Genomic DNA, 25,792 nt, shown 5'->3' on the forward strand with positions numbered 1-25,792 from the left:
CTGTCAAAGGTAACTGTGTACCTAAAGGAAAGAACAAGAATCTTAATTTTAAAGAGTCCTGTGTAGGTTCATTCTCCAGGAAGGCCAATTAGAAGTATGGTACAGTGCTGAGGCTTGCAAGCAGCTCACCACCACTCTGAATTTCTCCTCATCTTTATGATTACAGCTGAAAAAATACTTTACTCAGTGTTTCAAAAAAATCAACTATTTAAGGATATAAATCTTTCTAGCAATCACACTCAGAAAAATTAAAATGGTATTTAAAATAGTTGTGGTTAAACACAACTGAGAATTTTAGGTGTTCTTCAATGAAAATTTACTTATAGAAAAAGGAACAAAATTACTACAGAGATTTAAGAAATATTTTTAAACAATTTCTACTAAGGCATTGTGTAAAACAAAATGGAAACTAAAAAGAGAAAGAGACTTTACTTTAAGGTGGTTCAACGGCTTCACTTTTATTTCACAAGTTTGTGTTATAAGATTCTGTATTTGTGCAAATTAGAAAGAAAATTGGAAGCAACTTCAAGTCACTTTTCTAAATGACTCTCTGAGTCTCTATGAGTTCAAAATCTAAATCAGATACTGCTTTTGCCTGAGTTTTCTCTGTGCAGTTACTGCAGGTAATGGAGACCTAACTTTAAGAAAAATCCAAAAGAGGAGAAAAAAGTTCAACAGCATCCAAAGATGTGTCCTCACTGTCTTACTCCTTCTCTTCCCACATCACCTACTTAAAGTACTTTATCGAAGCTGACACCAGACATCAATCCAGTTCTACAGGGCTGATGGTAAGATGTGGAGAAAAACTAAGTTTCTAAGAAATCTAGCAACCAATTGAATTCCTCCCCCATACACACATACACACATCTCCTTATAGAGCACAGACATAAAAGGGGAAGTGGGCTATGGACTTAAATAGACATCTATTAATGGAATTTTTGATCACATGCTTGAAGAAATGCTAATTAAAACCAATCTGAGATATGACCTCACACCTATCAGGATAGTTAACTCTCCCTACAAATGGCCAGAGTTGAGAATGTGAACTGTATAGGAAGAAAACCTGTGTACTGTATAGGTGGAAACTGTGGATTCTTCCAAAAGTTAAAAATGCATTAAGCATGTGATCAAACAATTCCAATAATAGATATTTATGCAAAAATAATTTAAATGAGATGTCCTATATTCAGGGTCAGCCTGTAGACTGAGACTATTACAGAAAGCACAACTGATCAAAATAGAGAGAACCAGTGACCTCAGCATGCCTATCCCCAATTGATAGATGCCTCTACAACACAACTGCTACATCTAAGGCTTAGGGACCATGGCGGGAGATGGGGTAGAAAGATGTGAGAGCCAGAGATCTAGGGAGTCCCTGGGAGACTGTGTCTTCTAGCTATGAAATGGAGGCTACATCTATGAAATCTCCACCGCAACACAGCTGCCTAAATAAGACCTGAGCAATGACAATATAGATGAGAGAGCCCCACCTCAGAGGAGAAGCTACAAGCAGGTGACAACTGGTGAGAAAAAAGAATGTGTCTTCTCCATGGATGAGCCACCAGACTGGCTATCTTACACCAAATGGTCAGACCGTAAAACATATACTAACAAACAACACTAAACAAATTCAGCAGGGTATATGCATGCTCATGCACCCCCTTGTGTAGGGGGAGTGGGTGTGTATGTGGGGGGGGTTGTTATAAAATCTCCATCTTCCACTACAGCCTGATGCCAACCTAATCTTCAGGGAAGTGAAGACAATGGAAATAAGTTATGAAAGAGAATAGAAAACTAATTGTTTTCTTTTTCTTTTTCTTGTTACTGTTGTTTTGTTTTGGCTTTTCAAGACAGGGTTTCTCTGTGTAGCTCTTACTATCCTGGAATTCACTCTACAGACCATGCTAGTCTTGAACTCAGAGATCTGCCTGTCTCTACCTCCCAAGTGCTGGGACTAAAGGTGTGTGCCACAACCACCTGGCTTGTTTTTCTAGTTCGAATTCTGTCATGGAATTTTTCACTTTTTCTGGCAGTGGATAAGTACATAAAAATATATTGAGTGGTGAAAATGCAAAATTCAATGTGAAGCTTCATAGCTTCAGAATGAAGTGTATGGGCGTTCGTGTGTACATGTGGTATATGTGCATGCATGTTTTCATGTGTGTACACATGCATGCATATATGGGCATGCTGTGAAAACTATATGTTGATGTGGGAAAGTTTCCTCAATCACTTTACCTTTTTTAAAAATGGAAAATAGATTTTTTCATATCCTTTATTCTGATTACAGTTTCCCCTCCCCCAAATCCTCCAAGTTCCTCCTTTACATTCAAATCCAGAATTTTTCTGTCTTTTGTTAGAAAAAACAGGCATCTAAAGAATAATTTAAAAGATAAAATGAATAAAAAAACAAGTTAATAAGAATAACAGGAGGAGTCTCACTAGTTGCCCAGGTTGGAGTACAGTAGCTACTCACAGACATCATCCTACTACTGATTAACATGAGAGATTTGAGCACCTGAAAAGATTTGACCTGGACCAATTCACCCCTCCTTAGGCAAAGTGGCTGTTCCCCTGATCCCTGGATATTGCCAGTCATATTCATGCCAAACTTAGTGTGGACATTCATTCTTCATAATGCAGTATAGCCTAGAATGCCTGGACTTGAGCCATCTTCCTGCCTCAGCCTCCAGACTGGCTGGGACTACAGGTGTCTACCACCATGCCCAGCTCCAACTTACTTTTGAGACAGAGTCCCTCAGTGAGAAGCTCACCTATTCAACTAGGCTGAATGGCTAGCAAGCTTCAGGGATCTGTCTTCCAGTATTGGGTTCTGGGTGTGTACAAACACAGCTTTGTAACATGCTTGCTTGTTACAAACTTGGGTCTTCATTTATGCATTCAGCAAGCATTGTACTGACTAAATCATCCATCCAGCCAATTACCTCTTAAACTCCCCCACAATGTCTGTTCTTGATGTCTGAATTCCACTCTTCTCTTTACATAGGATTCAAAGAGCATCACAATATCATGCTGTTAAGAAGGCATGGCCATGTCTCAGGATGAAAAGACTGTCACTAACATTCAGAAGAAAGAGATGACGTCCAAGAGTGAATGAGGGAGTGCAGAGCCAACCACAGTCACAGGGCTGGCACAGGGTTCTCTGGGGACTGAAATAAAAGAATTAAAGTAAGTGAACAACTGGAAAAGCATCTAGACTTCCCTAACGCACCAGGTCGGTCGGATGGAGGTTTACTTTGAGAACAATTGTGAGATGGTTTGGGTATGACAACCCTGGGATGGAATTCCTCTGTTATAATTAACAGTGAGTGGAAGTTTTAGAGGAAACTCTCACTGTCTTGTGGTCTCAGGAGAGCAGCCATACATGCCGTTAGGGAATGGCTTGCAAATAGCTGAAAGGAAAAACCAACCTAATGGGAGTGGGCTATGTGGCATTTGTATCCCAAACATACTTTTGCTTCAGACTGATTCTGATTAACCACTTTGTTTTCTTAAGATGTTTTCACATAGTTGTTAAGACTGTAACTGTAGTAGTTGTCCATGTCAAAGATGATCTGTGTTCCATGTATCTATGCATCACCTACATACCTAGGTCTGTCGCTCTAGATTTTTTTTGACATATTTTTACAATGACTATTAATTTATAACTGCCATGATACAGATGGCACTAAGGCACCTTCCAGTGTCTCCCCTAGAAAAGAACAGGCCATCCTGCCTTGGCAGTCTTAAAAGGCCCTGAAAATGGAGCCCCTACGAAGAGGGAGGCAGGCCAGTGAGGTGAGATGCGTGACCAGACTGTCCTCATATGGCCTCAGAAAAGGTTCCGAGGAGGACAACGTGAATGAAAATCAATGCAGACCCTGGAGTGGAGGGTAGCTCAAGAGACTCACCATCTTATGGATTTGTAGACTGACACTGAACAGAGAGATGAGAGAGTGAGGTTCTTGTGACCTGGGCCCCCTCAAATGCACCTGATAGACTACTGTGAATGTCAGCTAGGGAAGAAAATGTTGGTCACACAATGTGCTTTTATGTTGTTGTTGTTGTTTTCTGATTTCTGTACCAACTAGTTTTTTTCACATGACATTTTTATATTTATGGTAGAAATTTCCATAAGGATATGTTCTAGTAACCACATGTAAGACTTGCTTTTGGGTTTGGAGTCACTCGTGTGGGCAAAACCCAGCATTTGTAAAAGCATAAGTGAGAGTAGTTAGGAATGCATTCGCATTCCACTACTGGTGGAAAAACCCAGCTCATGAGATCAACATCCCCACAGCGGCGTCAGCCTGGCACTGAAGGGGCTGTGCCATGTTGCCTCAGGCAGACAGCCAAGAGCAGGTGTCTTTCCTTCAAAAGCCTGTTAGTGCATTCCATGTCCAGAACTGGACCACTTACAAATTATCCCAGGGAACAGAGTTATTTCTCAGGTTACCCACGTGGGAGATTCCTCCAAACTGGGCCATGGCCTCATCGGATGGCTGCCACCAAAAGCACTTTGCTACTGAGTCCAAAAATGAGAACATGCTCTTAGAAGAAAAAGAATTCTCTGATTGCAAAATGATTTTTCTCTCAAAAGAAAACTAATACCCATGTTTTTTTTTAAAAAAATCATTTGGTTGCCCATGGACCCCTTAGCATCTTTCTACAACTGTGTAACGATTTACCATTTTGTCAACTAAAACCTAAGGAATATTTCATTCCTGCAAACAATATCTGAAATACTGTGATCCCTAAGATGTAACTTTAAAGTTTCATCTTCAGATTCATCTTCTTTTGATACATGGGACCACTGAGTTTCTCACACAAAACCCTTTGTTCAAATCTTGGGATTCCTGTACAAGTGTCATCCTTCAGATGGGACCTCAACAAGCGCCTAGTTCTGCCCATTCCTCCAACCAGGAAATGACCACTAGCAACTTTCACTCTGAGTCTTTTCAAACACATAACTTTCAAATAAATATTTCCCTCATCAAGAAAGAAGGTCAATGTTTTCCAATGAAGCTTTTTTCCTACATGTGACATTTTTCAAGAAGCAGAGGATCCAAGCTTACCACAAATGTATCTTTTGAAAGCCGGACACACTATAATTATGCATGACTTATGGAGTGCATTAGGCAACAGTGTGCGTAAGCAAACAGAGGGGCTAGTAGCTGTGTGACTCAGGGTCTCGTGGGGAAGACCACAAGTTCTAAAAAGGTGGTAAGTACTTTGTAGAAGACAGTAAAAGAACAGAGTTCTGCTTTCACATTAGCTAAGCAAATCTTATATTTGTGAGGAAAATGGAATTCATTCAAACAACAGTCTCATCCTAATGAGGATGGAGGACTTTTCTGAAAAAGATGCTTTCTCAAAGGCATTTAGTTAGTCTGGCAAAACAAGAGTCCTCTGAGATGAGGAAACATCAATTGAGGAATTGTGTCCATCAGATTGGTCTGTATACAAGTTTGTTTGGCACTGTCTTGATCAGTTATTGATGTGGGAGGGCTAAGATCACTGTTGGAGGTCCCATCCTTGGGAGGTGGTCCTGAGTTGTATAAGAAAGTAAAAACATATTGGCATACTGATAATGGTTTCCTTTGCAATATTGGGAATGTCTACAGTTTGCTCATTTAATTCAAGAATTATGTCTGCCATTACAGAAGCCAGTTATTTCATGTAGGAAAGAAAAGTAGGAAAAGTAGAAAGAAAAGGAAGTGAATGTGTTGAGTTCTTGGAGATTCCACTACAAATGCACACAAATCAGGCAACATGAAATGAGAGAAATGCATTTTCTGTAGTTCTGTAAGCCAGAAATCATAAAACCAATTATCTGCAGATTCCTTCCAATGTCATGAGAAGAGAGCCCTGCCTGGCCATCTTCAGTGGATGAGTGCCTCCATCCATGCCTTGACTTCCAGCTGCATCACTGCAATGCTTGCCTGTTGTCACAGAGGATTCTGACCTTCTGTGTCTTTTCCTGTCTCTTAGAAAGCAGGAGTCATTGGCTTATGGCCACCAGGACTATATCATGTCAAGGTCCTCAATTACATTTGCAGAGGTTATTTTTCAGGTAAAGTCACACTCATAAGTACCAATGTTTTGCACACATTGACATTCAAAGTCACTACAGCCCAACCAGATTGAAAATAAGCCAAGTATTTTCTCAAGGTAAGAAGTATGCCTTAGCATATCTTGAATTAATAATTTTACTATTGATCATGTCTACTGATGTTTCAGAATGGATCAGTTATAACGATGATCTAATTAAAAACTAACTCTCAGAAAACCTGGTCTTTTCAGAGAATGCCAGAGAAAACTTAGCAGTCTCCATCCCAAGTAAACAGCATGGGATATTGCAGATAGTGGAGGGCTGGGACAATTTAAAAGGTGTGCCCTTACAAAAAACAATTTTCTAGTGTTTCTATCTTTGTTGTCTCTTCAGGGGAACTAAAGTGATCACAGAACTCAGATGCACCTCTGAAATGGTTTGAAAGAAAGTGGCTCCCAAGGGCAGTGGCACTATTAGGAGGTGTGGCTTTGTTGGAGTAGATGTGGTCTTACCAGAGGTATTACTGTGGAAGCAGGCTTTGAGGTCTTATATATTCTCAATATACTACCCAGTGTTGTAGGATATTTGTAAACTGTGTAAAGATATATTACTGTGATTGTCTTAATACAGAGATGAACAGGCAATAGTTAGACAGAAGGTATAGGCAGGACTCCCAGGCAGACAGAAAGGAAATAGGAAATGAACATAGGTGTGCAGAAGAAGCCAGTAAGACATGGAGAGAGTGAGACATATAGAATGAAAGAAAGTTAAAAAGGCTTAAGACAAAACATAGATTAACATCAATGGCTTAATTTAAGTTATAAAAGATAAGAGGACAAGCCTAAGCTAAGGCTAAACTTTCAAAATTAATAAGAAGTATCCATGTCATTATTTGTGAGCTGGAAACCAGCAACAAAGCTTGCTGTATATGGTATCCAACATCAGTCCACATATATCCACATAGCGCCTGAGAAAAACAAAAAAGAAAAAAAAAATCGTAACATGAAATCAAACTCAGCTTCCTTGTACAGATTCCTGGTGACTATAGTCTCTCCAGTAGTAAAAAGGCACCGCTATATTTTTAGATGCCCTGTTGTGCACTTGAGCAGCCTGACCTAATAGGTAAAAGTACCTGCCACTCAGACCCAGCAAATTCCCAGAGCTGGGGTGGTAAATGCAGTTTGTGTGGGTGCCACCATGAGGCTAGGCTCTTACGGAGCCAAGACAGCTTCTAGGGCTGTGCAGTAGCTGGTGTGGCCACTTAAGTTTTGTCTTTCAATCAGAGACCACTGAAGATATGCAGAAAATCAGGACCAGACGGAGAAGAACCACAGAACAGGTAGAGTATGCTCGAGAATGTGCTTAGATGTTAAAGAAAGAAAAGACATGGGTACAGACACTCATAGAAAAATAATTTTAAAATACTAAAGTCTTTAAAAAGAGAATAAATTAATATAAAAATAGCCCATCGAAGAATGGAAAATATTATAACACAGGGAGTTTGAACCTTATATGGTGCTTTGTTTAAATTTTTTGGATGCTAAGGAACAGACAACAGCTGCTGAGAGACATTGGATTGTGGAAGGGGCTGCTGAGTTAAACCAGCCTATATACTTTAGGGATGTCTTGGCTTCCAAATGAAAGTCAAACAATGTGTTGCAATGGGAGAGAGGTTATGCTTTCATTTCCACAGTAAATGAAAAACTATGGATTCCTTCAAAATTCATCGAGATCAGATTTGAACAGGGAAGAACTCTTAAGGATCTTGGCTACAGATATGAGGGGAAAAAAGCAAAGCAAGACTATAAGACAGGTGATGCACAAGCTGATCCCTTGACATGGGAACAGCTCTAAGACTGAATAATACATGATAAATCTTGTTAGCTACAGAGTCCTCATGACTTATTATTATATGCCATCCTTTCATATGGCATGGTTAGAGGCAAGGTTATATAGTCCAAACAGACATAAAGTTGGCAGATGCCTTTGAGCTGCTCAAATCTAGAACAAAAACATTGTCTATAACTGACTTGTGTACACTACACATTCCATACTTGTGTTAATACAGATACATATGTTACATTTAAAAGTTTGTGTTTTCAGAAAGAAAAAAGGACCAAACACTAATGAAAACAAATAGCTCAGGTGATCCAGCCTTTCAGAATGCCTCTATTGCAGTTTCCTCAAAATTCTGCATCCAGAAAAACTCCAAAGCTACTAGCTGAGATTGTCAAACCTCACAGATTATCCAGCCAGGACTTCAGATAATCTCTGCATTTTCACACAGACTGGACAATAATGATACAGTTATCTCTTCCAGGATTTTATCATTATTCCTATTTTCTCAGGGTCCCCTAAAGATGCCATTGTCCACAGACAAGAGGAAAGAATCTAGAGAACACAAAATCTACATTTCCTAGAAATGGAGTGGGTCATTTTTGGTCTTTGGTGGGTTATGGATATTTGTTGTTGATTAGAGGAGGGTTTGTTACAAATTGTTATTGGCAATGATCAGAAAAAAAAGCTAAACAAAGGATATTAGATTCAGGGATATCTTTCTGAACAAAAAAGGGGAGGACATAGTATAGAATGATGGGATAAAAGAGTGAATTGCTGAGTTTTGAATAACTACTAGTCTCAAATATTTTACATTGGTATGGAGTTTTGTACATTGATACAAATTTAAAGTTATTTTTGTTATACTGTATATATCTTTCTACTTTTGTTTAAGGTATTGTATCTGTGCGACTCATTTAAAAGTGTAATGTATAATAAGAAATACAGGTTAATAGTCATCAATAATAATCAAACTTATGTAGGTATGTTTTCAAAGTCATACAGAGATATATTTTAGATAGTTAAGAGAGGTGGTCTTCAAACACTTCAGAGACCTATAGAATATGACATTTAAGACATTTTAATAACCTAAGGCTGTTCATGACAGTAAGACATGTCTGCTCCTGGCAGCACAAATTTACTTCAAAAAATAAAAGATGATTGGCATTGAAGAACCTCCAATAGAGTTTGCTTTTGTTGTGGCAAAGTTAGCCCTGGGCAAGAAACTGCCTTTGCCTCAATTGCTGACAGTATGCTTTCCTGGTTGGACCAGTAAGACACAAAAGAAGGCAACTGCCAAACTTTGTCAAGACAAGGTAGGACAGTCCTTCAAAATTTTTACTTCACAGAAAAGTCTGTCAGATATTCTAAGCCTATTGGGTGGCTGTACAATCATCTAGCTGTTTCTGTCATTTCTATAATTTTGGAAGTTGGTTGCTCTGTACTGCCTGTTTACTTATATAAAATTATATCCTTCTCAGGTTTCTGAAGTAATTGAAGATGAGACAGTTATTGTTATAGTTTTTATTGTTAGCAAATTCAGAAAAGACTCTCAAAAAAGAGGTATAAAATGTGTATGCTGAGAAACATAAAAGCTTGAACTGTTTAAGAAAATGTTTTGAGGTCTAAAAAGATAGTTTTGGTGGGTAATACTAGTTAGGATAGAAAGTGAATTAGGTACAAAACTTTGGGCTCACTAAGATATGATAGATAATAGAGTAGTTTGTTTGAATTTGACAAGTACATATAGACTGGACATTATAAATGTAATTCTTACCTAAAGTTGTTCTTACTATATATAATTTTACTCTGTTAGAGTTAAAACCTTTCCTTTTTATTTAAACAAAAAGGGGAAATATTGTGGAATATTTGTACATTGTGTGAAGATATATTATTGTGGTTGGTTTAATAAAGAGCTGAATGGCCAATAGCTAGGTAGGGGGTATAGGCAGAATTTCCAGGCAATGAGAAAGGAAGTAAGAAATGAATCTAAGCATGTGGGAAATGCCAACAAGACACGGAGGGAGTCAGACATACAAAATGAAGAAAGGTAAAAATCCACAAGACAAGATGAAACATAGATTAATATAAATGTGTTCATTTAAGTTATAAGAGTTATTGTGACAAGCCTAAGCTAAGGCAAAGCTTTCATAATTAATAAGAAATCTCCATGTCATTATTTGTGAGCTGGCAGTTGACAACAAAGCTTGCCACACCTGAGTGTCTCAGACCACTTCCTGTTGCCTGCAAATCAAGATCTAGGACATTCAGCTACTTCTTCAGCATGATGTCTGCCTGAACACCACCATGTCACACAATGATGATAATGGACTAAACCTCGAAAAATGTCAGCCCCCTCAATTAAATGTTTTCCCTTTATAAGAGTTTCTGTAGCCCTGATGTCTCTTCACAGCAATAGAAAACCCCTAACAAAGACAACCTTCAAGAGAAAATACATGGAGACAGCCATGGCTCATGACTTCTCCAAGATCTTAGTCAAGGTGACTGTCATTGTCAATGTTGTCATAAAGAGGAGGTCCCTGTGCACAGAACCTATTTTTTTCTTCTATTTTGTAAGCAGGCCATAACAAAATCCCTTCGGTTGTGGCTTAAACAGAAGACATTTTCTCATTATAGTGGAGGCTGGATGTTTAAACTCAGATTCAGTGTGGTCAAGATCTAAGCAAGCATCTTCATTCTGGCTCACCGGTGTTCCCACAAGGCCTTTTCTCTACTGTGTAGAGAAGGATGGAGGGAGAGAAAAGGGAGAGCACTCAATACTGTTGGATTAGCCCCCCCCCCCATTATTACTGTACTAAACCTGAATGACTTACTGACAGCCTATCTCCAAATATTCCCAGTGAGACCCAGAGCTCAAGTTCTCAGTGTATAGTGTGTCTCTTACTACCTTATGTCAATAAAGAGGATTATACATTTCAAAAATGCTTTCTATCTTACTTAGTCTTCATGACTTGGAGAGAGTTGGGAAGCTGAATTTTATATAAGCTGGATGGCTTTGGCTAGCCAGTTGACTTCTTTGAGCCCCAGTCTCTCAATTAAATAGAGCAAATCAGAAAGTTATAGGAATAAATAAGATGGACAAGCACCTTTGAAAAAGTATGATATTCAAAACATACTGTTTGTTCTCACTCAGAGCTCTTTCTCTGACATTAACATTGACTTTTGCATTGCTTACTTTCCAATATTATCTTCACAAAACGTCTACAGACAGCACAAAAACACATGGCTTCTAACAAGGTCTCATGTTGTGATTCGCATGCTCAACCATCTGCACATTAGTTACTTGAACCCTGAGAAATGGAAACAGCTTACCATGTCATCTGTTCTCACATGCACTGACTTGAGAGGAAGAGATCCAGCTGTTCTCACAGTAAGCCGTCTGGTTCTAAAACAGAGTCATTAAGGAATAAATGATTATTCATGTTGCCAATGGCATGTGCGTTTTTGAACAAGAAAATATTATGATGAAGAGTATAGGTGGAAATGGATACAGATTCATGGAATGAGTTCCTCAGTGAAATCCCTGATGTTAAATATAAAAGTTGCATCCTTCCTTTTTGAGATATCAAGATTTCAGCAAATGTAAACAGTGCAGTGAGAGACTGGGGAGATGGCTCAGTCTGAAATGTGTTTACCATGGAAACGTGAGGACCTGAGTATAGATTCTCAATACCCACAGAAAAGCCAGGTCCATCAGTGAACATCTGAAGTCCACGTATTATTGGGAGGTGGAGACAGCTCAGCAGCCAAACTAGTGAACTCTGGGTACAGCAAGAGATCCTGCCTCGAAGAATATAAGGTGAAGAGTGATTGAGGAAGAAACCGTGTGTCAATCTCTGGCATACACACACACACACACACACACACACACACACACACACACACACACACACAAGCACTCATGCAATCAAAATGATTACTGACAGTGTTATACATTTTTACATGATTTTAAATATAAGTTTAAAAGCAAAAGATCTCCCCAAATTTTTAAAACTATCATCTGTATTTCCTCAAAAGCGCCAGGGACTTTTATAGGCAAGAGAATACTGATATTATTATGGGAGTTATATCAGATATATAATAATAAATACCTAAAGGTAAAACGCTAGAGGTAAATGGTCACATTTCAAACACTTCAACAAATGAAGTGAAATGCTCTGTATCATAATGAAAAGTGTTACTTTGTATATTAACTGAAAACTTCAAAACTATTAAATTAGTGGTCTGTTCTCCAGATCTACCAACAAACTTAGTCATCTTACATATCATCAATCTATAAAAGATCATCTGAGGATGGGTAGGGTGGTCCCTTACAGTCTATATTTCTCTTTCTAAAGTGATGTCTAAATATTCATAATTCAAACATCTTGGAAGCAAAACATTACTACTGCATTATTTAATAGTATATGACCAGCTGATAGAGTATGAATGATGAATGTAAAAAGACATAGGTGAAGATATAATTATATATCTGTTTAGAAAAACACCTCATTCTTCCCATTCTACTGCTATGAGTACATACAAGTTAACTAATAGAATAATCAGAACAACATGAATTCTCCCTAGCTTCAGAACTGAGAAAAAATTATTTAGAATAGGATGGGCCAGTTGGATTGCAATAGCTAGCATTATTTATATTGTGACCCGGGGTAAAGACAAAACTTCAGAAAACTTGGTCCAAAGCCACCAACAATAAACACTGAATTTGATTTGAATGGGGAGGAACAGCAAACACACATCTATTCTATATAGACTTCAGCATAAAGAACTTGCCAAAAGATTAGCATTTTTTCCCCAACCCTGGGACAGTGTTTTTAAAGCCAAAGTAGTTTGTTGTGGGGTTTTGTTGGTTCATTGGCTCTTTTCTTTCCTTTTCTTTCTCTTTTTTTGTCACTACCCTAACTTTTTTCCCCAATATAAAATACAGGAAGCCAGTTCAGAGCAGCTAGTAAATTCTACTTCGCACACCCGCACCCTAGGAGGATGGCAGCCAGCTAGAGGACAAAAGTGACCTCGAGTTTAAGTGGAGGCTTTAGCCTTCCTGGGGGGCTCTTACTCAAATAAAGCTTCCTCTTTTACTACTCCTGTGAATGGTGTAACTGTGTGAGGAGCCAAAACACCAGGAAGGCAAATCTGTCCCACACTGGTGCTCCTCCCCAGGCTCCTGGGACACCATCTTGCTCTGGAAGCTATTAGTCATCATCTTCCAGTTTGCAGTTATCACAATAAATTTATTATTTTATTTGACAAATAAGTCTGCAATTGACCTTTCAAGATTAGAGAATTTAGAAACATGTGGGTTAGAAAAGATGCTAACCCTTGTAAGGGAAAAGATGGCTGAGCCTCACCTTATAGGACAGAGACAAATGAGGTGTGTGGAAGTGGTAGAACACATCTGTGAGCGCTCACACACTCATACAATTATCCTGGGAGCCCAGAAGAGAAAATGTGTGGTTTCTACCTGAAGTACGAAGGGGCCGGAGACAAAGGGGCAGTGTAGTCAGTGGACGGCACCACAATTTTAGGAAACAGTAAAATTGCAGATATATTATTTTCCTGTTAATAAAGAAATAAGTGTTTCTTTTTTTAAGTGTATTTTTAAAAAATTGCCCTGCTCTGGAAATAGCTCACTATTAGCACCTGGCCCTATGGTTTCTGGGTACTCAGATATATTTTCCCCAATAAATCTCACTCTAAAAAGAACAAAATCTGTTACCAACTCCACTGTAGAAATTTGGGGTGAAAAAGGTCAGAAAGCCCAATTTGAATTGACTTAAAGAAGAAAGGATACTGGTCCAGAGGCTTAACGATGTCTTTGTGTAGTGTCTGGAATGTTTGCCATCCTACTTTTCCCACCACCTGGGTCACTGGGCTGAAATTCCACTTTAGAGGGATTAGGAGCTGATGGCTTTAAATGGTTATTGGGGGTGTAGGCTTGGGAATCTCAGGAATGAGATTAGTACCACTGTCAAGGGGATCCAGTGAGACCCCTGGTCTTTTCTACTAAGTCAAGGAATAGTGAAAACATGGCCACCTGGGAAGCAGGCCCGCCCCAGAGCCATTGGTCTTGAACTTCACAACATCTAGATCTATAAAAAGTAAATTTCTGTTGCTCAATGACATGTGTCATAGCCATCCCAACCATCTAAGGCACTGCCCCCCCCACACACCCTTTCTTCATAATGGCTCCCCTGGCAGACAGGTAGATAGACGCAGATATGATGAGCAACAATAGCAAGAACTGTGTCCTCTCAGATTTAAATCCCCGAGGAAAGAAAGTTTATCAACTGTATTTGTGCTAGAGAAGGGCCTGGTTCCAGGTTGTTTGTGTGGTCTTCTTCAAACACACTAGTTTGACCAGGAAAGACAAAGAAACCTGGAATGCCAGAAAATACCTCTTTCATCTCTAAAGGTAGGTGTGGTGGCTTGAATGAGATGCCCCCATAAATCTCAGGCATTTTAAGACTTCATTTCCAGTTGGTAGCTGTTGGGAGAGAGGTAGGAGGTATGGTTTGCTGGAAGAAAAATGTCACTGAGTGGACTAAGAGGTTACAAAATACTGGGGCCTTTCCCAGTGTCTGGCATATGAGACCTCAAGGAGTGATTATTGGTCTAACTGGAATCTGAGCCCCAACTACATAAATGTAAACACAATTCTACTCCATTATAACCACACATCTTATTCTTTCCAGTAAAGAAACCAGAGGACCTATTGTAGATTAACATTATGTAAGATAAGTAAGTTTGTTGGTAGATCCAGAGGACAAACCACCAGTTTAATATTTTATATTAAAGTTCTTAGGGAGTATAAAAAATAATAGGTTTCATTATGGCAATCCATATTCTTAGCTCTGATTCCCTTCCTCCTTCCAAAATGGTCGTGACCAAGCTATTTATTTATATTTATCAAGCCTTTGTTTACCTACAAAATAGGGACAAGGACAAAAGTAAAGATGGGATAAGTCTCTTGTTTGCCAGATACTGCTTATTAGTTTACTTATACAGCATGTGATATTTGAACTGTTCTAATTGGATGAACTTCCTCAATGCCTTCTTAAAGAGAAAGAAAATATTTCCCAGTTTTCCTTTTTACTCCAGATAGTTGGAATCAAGTAGTTGGAAAATAAGCCCCCCAGCTTAGAAACAGTATTCATTGCTGTCCATAAATGTTCTCACTTGAAACCATAAACAAAGATGAAGGCACTAGAGAAGGGAGCCTTCAACAGGTCTCCTGAGGCTCCATGACACCACTGCCCTGGCAATGCAGTGATCTGATTGCTCCCTGAGCCTGATGCTGTTTCTTTCTAATTAGGGCTAGCTACCACAGTTTCCACCATTCAGTTCAGCATCCACTGGAGGTTGTAAAGTAGAGACTGTTCTCCAGATTCTGGCCACAATATGTCCACAACAAAGATAGCCAACTTCAATATTCACAAATACTTGTTTTTAGTTTTTGGAAAAACTAGCATTTTCTGTAGCAATGATAGAATCACATGTGACTAGTCACATTTCTTCAGCAGTACAGAAACTGGAAAACTGAGTCATTTCTCAAGACCACAAAGCACACGGGAGACCAGGGTTTTGCCAAAATAATGGGGTGAGCCTAACCCAAAGAAATCTCCAACTTATTAGCAAAACCAGGTTCCCAAGATTTTGTCAATGAAGAGACCAACTCCCTACCCCTTGAAAGTATGTTTTAAAAGTCAAGCAGACTAAATAGTGATGACATAGCACCAACTCTCTCTTTGCCAGTTACTCCCAGGTCTAACTTCTGTGATAAGGGATGCCTGTTACCATGGATACTGAACTTTGTGTTAATGGAAGAGAAAGCTGGTACTTCACACTGACTCTCAGTTCTAATGTGAGTTTAATCAGTTCCTGGGCACAGCCCTCCTTTCAGGACACTGGAAATATCTCAAGGGAAACAATAAGAGCAAGAAACTCAGAAGCCTTTCTTCCTCTCTTCTCTGCACGCATTTTGACCCAGTGCCAGTTGCTAAGTGCACACACTTTTGGCAGAGCCAATCACTTTGGTATGCTTTTCCCAGGGTTCAAAATTGGAAAGCTAAAACAAAGAACTTGTAACTTCACGGGAGCAAAGGTACCCAGGAATTTGTGAGGTAGCTCGTCTTTACCTCTTCCACCAAGGGGAAGGCCTCCACTGTGGAATGAGATCACCTTGACAACAGCTTCTGAGGGAGCAGGTTTGAGGCCCATGGGCATTTGCTGGACTGCTTCTCAAGCCTTTGCAGCTACTCTTTGCAGGTAAAGCAGAGGACAGCTCCTGTTAGCAAAGGTTGACACTCCAGACTTTTGTTTACTTTGGCATCTTCTCCTCAGTTTGAAAAAGTATTACTCAGTTCAAACTGGTTCTTCAGAAGCATTTGGGTTTCCTGTAAAGATACTTTCAATGAATGAAGTTGGACAGAAAAAACCAAAATAATCAATGGTTTTCTTATATTTTATTGGAACAAATGGAATGCATCTAAATCAAACCTTTTTACTTACTAGACCCTAACTACCATGGTAATGCAGTTATTCCTTCAAATATTACAGTTTTTATAATCCAGATTCAAATGTTGAGGAACAAATGGTATGTGATGGGGAGGAGTTTGAATATATTAGCCATGTCCCAAGTATCTTTAGTCACTTCTCTGAAGCAATGTGACATTTCTAGCCTTGTTTCCCCATCGGAATGAGACAGACTTCAAGCAGAGTGATGACTTTTGGATCGTGTATGTCTCTGGATATTTGCCAAGAACGTGAGACGTAAGAAATAAAACTCTTCTTCCGTTTTTGATGGAATAGGATGGATGCCAAGAAAATTACAGCATAAGTCACAGGCCACCCTGCTGGTGCACCAATGACATCATAATTGGAGCTGAGTTCGGAAACCTCACAGGATCTCAGTGATCACTCTCACTAATTCCTCATTCAACCTAATAATTTTCTTCCCACTCTCTGCCAATTTGGGAAAAGGGAGGGCATTGCCTAGCCTCATGGGAAGATGTAACAGCTGTTCTCCACAGATAGATGGTGGAAGAAAAGGGAAAGACTGCCTGATCCTCTGTCCTTGATCTTTTCTTCCCATGCTGCAGGTGAACAAGATCAAATAGAGGTGCCAGCTAGTTCAGGCTGAGCTTGCTTGGTTGCACCCTCTGAAGTGATGCATTTTAACTCTGGCCTGGCACACACCTCTGCACATTCAATACTAATGTCTATATTCTTAATTGACTTAGAGTCATCAGCTTCTAGGGACAGGATTGAATCGAATACCCCAGGAGACCCATTTGAAATGCAATTTATTAGAATTTATTAATAATTTACTAAGTTTTCTTACAGTATTATAAATCCTAATAGTCTTGAGCATAGTAGATCATTCTTTTCTCTGGAAGAAGGGTACATGGGAATTATGTCTTAAGAGTGATGCAGGTGAATACAATGTCACATAATGCTAATACGAAGCATAATCAAAAGGTGATGATCATTGTGTTTCTAGAATTAGGTCTCAAAGAGAACAAAAGGGAAAATCAAAGGCCCACAGAAAAATCTTCCCAAATTAAGCTGGGCAATGACGGCACACACTTAATGCTAGCTCTCAGGAGACACAGGCAAGCAAATCTCTGAGTTTGAAGCCAGCCTGTTCTACAGAGTAAGTTCCAGGACAGCCAGAGATACACAGAGAAACCCTATTTCAAAAAAACCAAACCAAACAACAAAATAAAAACCTTCCCAAATTAAACTTAATGTCTTTTTTTTTTTTTTTTACATTTTTCACTCTGTGATGTTATGGTATATGTGTGCATGCGTGCATGCTTATAGATGCCAAAGAAGGACATCGATGTCTTCTTTTACAGTCTCTACCCTATATTTTGAGACAGGGTCTCTCATTGACCCAGAAGCTCAAGTTTTCAGCACGAATTGCTGCCAGTGAGTTCCTGCCAAGAACCTCCCACCAGTGCTGGACTAATTAACACACATGGCTATGCCTAGCTTTTAAGTAGGTTCTGGGATCTTAACTCAAGTCCTCTTGCTCTTTCAGTAAGCACTCTTACACACTATAGCAGTGGTTCTCTATCCTTCTACTGCTGTGACCTTTTAATACAATTCTTCATGTTGTGGTGACCCCCAACCATAAAATTATTTTATTGCTACTCCCTCACTGGAATTATGCGACTATTTTGAATTGCAATGTAAATATCTGATATGTGACCCCAAAACCTCTGCACTAGACCATCTTCCCCACTTTTCCCTAGAATTCAAATAAGTCATCACTCCCCTTTAAAGATAATAAAATAATCTCCTGTAATGATAAAACTTTCCACCAGCTGCCTGAGCCCCATTGCCACATGGTTGCCCAAAATAACACAGAGAGATTAATATTAAGTACAATGCTGCTGGCCAATGACTAGGATTTCTTATCTGCTAGCTCAGTCTTAATTATCAATCATAACTATTAAACTATATATTTTATAAACTTGTAGAGGATGCCGGCCTTATGTCCTGTCTTCCTGGAGATCACATGGTGACTCCACAGAGAGGAGGAGGAAGAGGACGACTTCCTGCTTGTCCCTGCTTATATTCTGAGTCTGCCTGCTATGTCATTTCCTGCCTGGATCACAAGAATTTACTACATTTCCCAGAATCCTACTTGACTCCTAGTTCCACCCAACTTGCTGACTCATTGGCCAAACAGTGTTTTATTCAACAACCAATAAGATAATCATATACACAGAAGGACCTGCCCCATCAATCTCCTTATACATAGGAAGCATCCATTGAATAGAGTCCACCATGCCTTTCCTGCAAAGCAAAATGCTACAAAATACTTATAATACCGACAGACCTGGAGGAATATAGGGGGTATCCTACATTTCCTCTAGGCATCAGGGGACCAAGTACTTCACCAGCAGTGTACAAATTAGATCCTGCACAGAAGATTCAGTTCTGTTGATGGTCAGATGTCTAGCCTGTCCATAGTGTGTGTTGTCCATGTTAATCTTAATTTCATTAATTTTTAAATTAATATACAAAGCAGTGGGATTACTGTGATATATATATATATATCATATATATATGTGATATATATATATATACACACACATACATACATATAGATACATACACCTATGTATATGTGTGTGTTCTTTATTCTTATTCTTCCTCCAGGGCTCTCTCATTCTCCTTTTTCTTCTCTTGCCACATTTAGAAAGTTGCTTTTTCCAGACCAGCTCCAATATTTGTGACTATGTCTACCACCACACTTACTGTGAAAAATTCTTTTGTTACCAGCGAAGGATAGAAGTAGTATGTGCTTTAGCCACTAGCAGTGCTTGTGTCCATCAGGCTTCATTTCCAAGGAAGAAGCTTCTGTTCAATAATAGAAGAAAGAGGATTCCAGAGCATCTCCTCCAACCAGAAAGTAAGTCAGGCATAAAACTGGCATAAAAGAACCAAGACCAAGAGCCAACATGGCCAGAGTAATAAGTGGGAGAGATAATCCTTAAAGGTCATTGCATAACTTGTGTAATTCAAAGTCTCCATCAACTTTCCCAATATCTAAAATATAGCACAGAACACTATCAAAAAAAATAAATAATTCTTCTTTTTCTTCTTGGAGTAAACTTAACCATGGGAATTTTTGCTCAGCAATAATGAAAACAATTATTAATATTTATCAGGCACTCGAGGTTTCACTGCACATATTCTATCAAGATCAAACACAGACCCTCACAGTCATATCATGAGTTAAGTGCCATGATTAACTCTAGCAGACCTTAGGGTGAGGAACCTGGACAAGGTGCTTCAACTCTGTAACCCTCAAGTTTACACAGCTTGAAAGTGGAGGGGCTATTGCTTAAGCCCAGGAAATCTGGCCCCACAGCTGGCCTGCTTAACTGCTCAGCACCATGCCTTCTCAAAATTTTACACTCTGAATGCTTGTGTAATTTGGCCTGACCCATTATATCCATTAATATTGCCTCCATAAACTCGATTACTGTGCCAGTGTTTCTCATTCCTTTTTCTTTTGAGAGGAAGAAGGAAAATGTAAAGTTAGAACAGCCCCCTGCTCCATTTCCCAGTGAATGACTTTATTATCATGTCAGCCAAGATCAAAATCCCTGTTTCAAAAAAATGTCCCCCCCACCCACATTGCCTACATCGTTAATATTTATAACATGTGCTGAAAGGGTTTAGAACTCGTCTTCATTGTTCCAACAAAAATTCAAAATCTTCCAAATTGGCTAAGAGGTCCTGTTCATGAGATCCATTCCTCAGTTGTAGGCCTCTCGCCAGTGTGTCTGACAGAGTCTCAAAATCTGAATGCTATCAGAACATCTTTTGGCTAACTAGGAAGAGCTCCAAGTGTCAAATGGACTCCTGCAATGTGTCTCCAAAACATATAATTCCCTCATATCTGTGTGTAAGAATTTAACCAAATGATCTCTGTAAAGAGAAATGGCCAGCTAAGCCAAGATCTATTCATATTCCTCTGTGGAAGTTATCAACCTCAATATAATTCAGAGGAGTCCAAACCTTCAGAAATATTTTGCAACAATTCTTTAACACTAGTATTTAGCTGCATTAAAATGAAACCCAAATTTTTTGGTTTGGGTTAAAATGATGAGTGATTTTTTTCCAACTTTTCTATTTTTCAAAGATATTTCCATGAGGATAAGAAACAAGACAGAGTCCAACAGGATTAATCAATGATCAATCACTGTGATACCATAAGAAACAATAATCAATTAGTAGGGTGCTTTTCTGCTCTTATTTCTCTAAGCAGCCCCAAGGATTACATAAAAGAGGGTTCTGTTTCAGGCATAAAGAGTCTTCATCTTCTCATTAATCCCTCAGTGTCTAGATGTGCAGGAAATATGGATGAACTGCCTCTGCCCAGTCCTCCAAAAACCATACACAAAAGAAGCAAGCTTCCTGCCAATATCCTCAATGGATAGTTTCATTTTAATAGCCTTCTGGGTAATATTTACTTACTCCCATGTGTTCTTCCATTGATTATATATATATATATATATATATATATATATGTATATATATACATATATATATCACATTTACAATCAATTACCCTATACATCAAATATTCTCCACTTTAATTTTTAGAGGAAAACAACACTGTCCTTTTAGAAAAATAGACAAAAAAGACATTGGATACTGCTCTTCAAAAATAATCCCAAAATGCTAAAATAATAAAGATTATATTAAGTCTACTGCCTGCCTAACCAGTACATAATGGTTTAAAATCTGTTTTTTTCCATATTTACAGTCTTATAAAACATTTCCTATTTGCCTTCAGCTTGTATTGTCTTCTACTTCTATTCATACTTTAACCTGATAAATATAACCTTGTGCTAAGGAATATCTGATTGGGCCACACATCCAACCAGACCCCAGTATGTGATAAGCTACTCAGTCTCATAGCACACAAGTTTTTCAGCATGTACAAATCCCATACAGGGTTTTTACTTTCTATCTTTTGAGTCTTCATGCCAAAAACCAAAGAAGAATCCAAATAGTATGGCTATAGTCTTTAGTCCAATATAGTCTAAATATATAGGCATGTTCCATTTATCAAAGTAATGACCCACTTTCTACATTCTCCAAGGGGCATGGTCACTAGAGCATCCACTGCAGAATGATCAGTGGCCTCATTGGCAGTGGAGATGCCACTAGATACAGATTGAGGTACCCATGGGTTCAGCATAGGTACCATGCTCAGCAACAGCAGACATGGGGGCCAGGCCTTTACCCTTACTGTCATGATAGGAAGCAAACATCCATTCAGAGCAGAGACATCAGAGGGAGAACAGCCTGTATGGAGTGGTAGTCAGATGGAATGGTTTCTACATCCTTCACTCTAAACAACTTTTAGGAAAATTATGTATAAAAAAATGAAGGCACTAGGACTGTCACACAATAGGTGAGGATGTACCCCAAATATTATATTGAATTTTAATAGTGATTTAATTTCATAACTTCAGACTAGTATGGACCTGAAAATACAGTCTCCTTTGCTTTAGTTATCTGTTGCTGCATAGCAAGCCACCCTGTGCTAAATGATTTAAAATATGTGTTTTCTAAATTATGGTTCTCTGGCTCTGGACTCAGCTGGGTGGTATTTCTACTCCATGTTTACTTGCCTACTCCAGTGCTGGGATTAAATCTAGGACCTCTTTGTGGTAGGAAAGTGTTTTTTCATTGGACTATGTGTCCAGCTGACTTCTGCCCCACTTCAGAATGGAGCAATGGTCAGCAGGATGCCCAAGACAGTCCATCTCATGTCTAACAAATAATGTCTGAACACAGCCTCTTTTAGCCCAACTCAAGATTAACCCAAGAATGGACACAAGAGCACTCTCCTGAATTCTTTTAATTAAAGCAATGACAGGTTCAGTCTAAGGTCATGGGAGAGTAAAACACAAAAGAAGAAGAATGGAGAAAGTATGTTTGTGATCATCTTTAACCTGTAGAACCTTTAGACAGTCTTCAAGAAGAAAAAAATGCCTAAAGAGAACTAAATTAGTGCAAGTAATTGGGGTGAATATGAGAGAGGACAGTGGGGGATGGAGCAGGGTTATTTGGGACAGGATAGAATATGACAGGATAAAACAGATCGCAAAGAGCTGGCCAGTCAGGTGCATCTATCTAGCAGCAGTTGTACCTCAGACTGCTTTGTACTAAAACCATACTTTTCAGACTCACTTTAAAGTTCTCTATAGCATCTATATGTATAGTAATGTCTGTTTCTTTAATTAAACAAGAAATACGTGTGTGTGTGTGTGTGTGTGTGTGTGTGTGTGTGTGTGTGTGTATGTGTGTGTGTGTGTGTGTGTGTGTGTGCATGTCTCGAGCACATGTGCAGAAGTTTGTGATTACGCATGTGAGTATATGTGTATACGTGTACACGTGTATGGTGTGCATGTTTGTATGCACACATGTGTATGTATGCATGTGTATTGCATGTGTGTGCATCAGCATGAATGCACATACATGTATATGTGTGATGGACCACATGTGGAGGTCAGTTCTCTCCTTCTACCATGTGGGTCCCAGGAATTGAACTCGGGTAATCAGGATTGTCTGAAGTGCTTTTGCTCTCAGAGCCATCTCACAAACCCCCTTCTCAATGTCTTTACATTGGAGCGCTCAGTGGAAAACACCAACTTCTGCACAGAAAACCACTCTCCTCTTTATCTGTTTCATTTTGCACTTGGTATTTGTATTCCCAACTAACCTGGGTAGGAAAATCTGAGAGAGCTCTGAAGGTCACTGACTTCTCCTTGGGGGGTTTTCAAAATTTACATTCCCATAGTGTAATGACTCTTTTTCTGTCCCACCAGCCAGCTCCCAAATAATGACACAGAGACTTCTTATTAATTATGAAAGCTTGACCTTAGCTTAGGCATGCTTTTTAACTAGCTCTCATAACTTGAGTTAACCCATTTCTTTAATCTATGTTCTTTCTCATACCATACAATCTGATTTCTTCTGTGTCTCCTGGCATCTGTCAAGCACCTTCATTCGTCTCCTACTTCCTCTCTCTACCTGGAAGTTGCACCTATCCCTCCTGCCTAGCTATTGGTCATTCAGCTTTTCATTAAACCAATCACAGCAAAACAACTTCACACAGTGTAAAAAATCCCACAACACCATAGTTTGATCCAGATTCTGTAAAAATATGAATCAGTGTCTTTGGTGTGTGCATATGTGTGTATGCCATGTGTATGCATGTCTGCATGTGTTTGTGTGGTGTGTGTGTGTGTGTGTGTGTGTGTGTGTGTGTGTGTGTGTGTGTGTACAAACCCACAGAGAAAGCACTCCAAGTGATTCATATCTTTTGATGGGAACCACAATTTTTAGAAAAAAAATGGTTATTGCTTAAAAGTTAATGTAGTTTTCTTTAAAATCTCCAAGACATTCTCATGTATAAAACTAATACATGTAGGAAATAATTTTCCTCGTAACAGATTGATTCACCCAGGTGCCCAAGTTACCTGTCTCCGGCCATGTGACTAAATGTAAATATAGCCCATTCCAAATGCTTTGCCATTGCTGTAATCTCCCTTAAGCAGTGTGGGGATAATTGTGATGGAAAACGGAGGCGCAAAGCCAGCTGTTGTGTGACTCAGCCTAGGCTAGGCTGCTCACTTCTCTCCAGAGTCTGAGCTGTTTAGAACAGTTGTGCAGAACCAAATTGCCATGCTGTAGGGACTGCATGCAGGTATGAACTGTCCACTAACAGCATCCCTATGCTCAATATGCGGAGTCCTGGCTCATAGTACTGCTGAATCCAGGCACCCAGGGAGTACATAAAAGCCAGTAAGCGGGCACCAGGCCAACACTGTGCTTGCCAGCAGAAAAGGAGAGCTCAAGAGAAGCAAATCCCATCTGATAGAATGTCTGGCCTGCTGGGATGAGAGCCAGGTTGAGTAGGGATACTGAGCTGTCAACAGCAGCATGCTTCCTGGGGTCTAATGTGACCACCATCTTTCAGTGCCTCAGTTTCCCCCAGAGCAAAACAATAACTGAATCCTAGGCTACTCCTAAAGCTGTTGTAAGGATAAGTGAGATATCTTCCCAGAAATGTTCTGAGGATATTGTCTGAGAACTATATAAAGATATGGTTTATCAGAAATGCCTTCCCCCAAGGCTAACTGGGGTGGGGGTTTTCAAATCCCCATCGCACTCATTTGAAGGGTAAGGCACTAAAGGTAGCCTGTTTAATGATACAAACATGCACCAATTCTAAACATTGGGCTACTTGGGTGCTGACATTTACAACAAAACAGTGCAGAACGTCATCAACAACAACAACTACACAATAATAATTCTTCCTGCTTCTCAGAAGCTGGCCTCACTAAGAAAGCTGTTCCCTGTAACTGTCAGACAGCAGGCAGCAAAGTTTCTTCCTCGGCTGACAGCCATTTCTACAAAGCCATGTGTTTTTTTCAGAGTAGCCTATGGTGACACAGCAACCCAGACATATGGTGTCATTATTCAGCCGACACAAATTTGACACTTAAGGGAATTTATTATATTTTGCTTTGCTCCTGGTGCCTGAGAGACTCTGCCACTGTCTCTTCATAGAGCTTGTCACAGATGTTGATGTATTTTCCTCCTCCACAGCCAGGTTTTACTGCGGAAACTGATACAACTTCACGATAGAATTTCTAGATGAATTATTCACGCATTGCACGCTTTCTGCACACCAGGGTCTGGAGAAATCCACACGATTCCATCAACAGTCTTTCTACTCCTCTTTCACCGAGCATTCTCTTCTGCTTTTAACTGTTTCTTTTATTGCCTTTGTAATCATAATGTTTTGTATAAAGTATTTCATAGTTGATGGCTTTGTTAAAATACGTCCACAATATTTCACATCAATGTACAGTAACACTACGGAGGCAGTGAGGTGAAACTGATCTATTCCAACAGGAATAAACCATATGGGCCCAATTCTCATCAGCTCAACTTTTGCTCACTTAAAAAAAAAAAAAAAAAAAAAAAAAAGTAAAAACCTGAAGTCCATTCGACTTGCAATGATTTATAGAGCAATTCCTGAGATATCTCAATGTTTGTTGTTTTAGACAGAAGAGGTCTTTCTTAATGCTAATACCATGTGTGGAGATGGCTTTTTAATTGAAAAGAATTTTCAACATGATGGAAAAGAGTTGGATGAACTCATCACTAGCTTCGGAGGAAAGATTAATGTAACAAAAACACATCAAGCTGCTTTAATACCTGGAGAAGCTGGAAGGAAACCTTGAATGACATTACAGGCTGTATTATATGGGAGGGAATAACCTTAACAGGACACAGTAAGCCCACTGAAGAATTAAGAACCATAATTACAGTTTTTAA

This window comes from Cricetulus griseus, chromosome 2, assembly GCF_003668045.3.
Source record: "Cricetulus griseus strain 17A/GY chromosome 2, alternate assembly CriGri-PICRH-1.0, whole genome shotgun sequence".
In the NCBI taxonomy this organism is placed as follows: domain Eukaryota; kingdom Metazoa; phylum Chordata; class Mammalia; order Rodentia; family Cricetidae; genus Cricetulus; species Cricetulus griseus.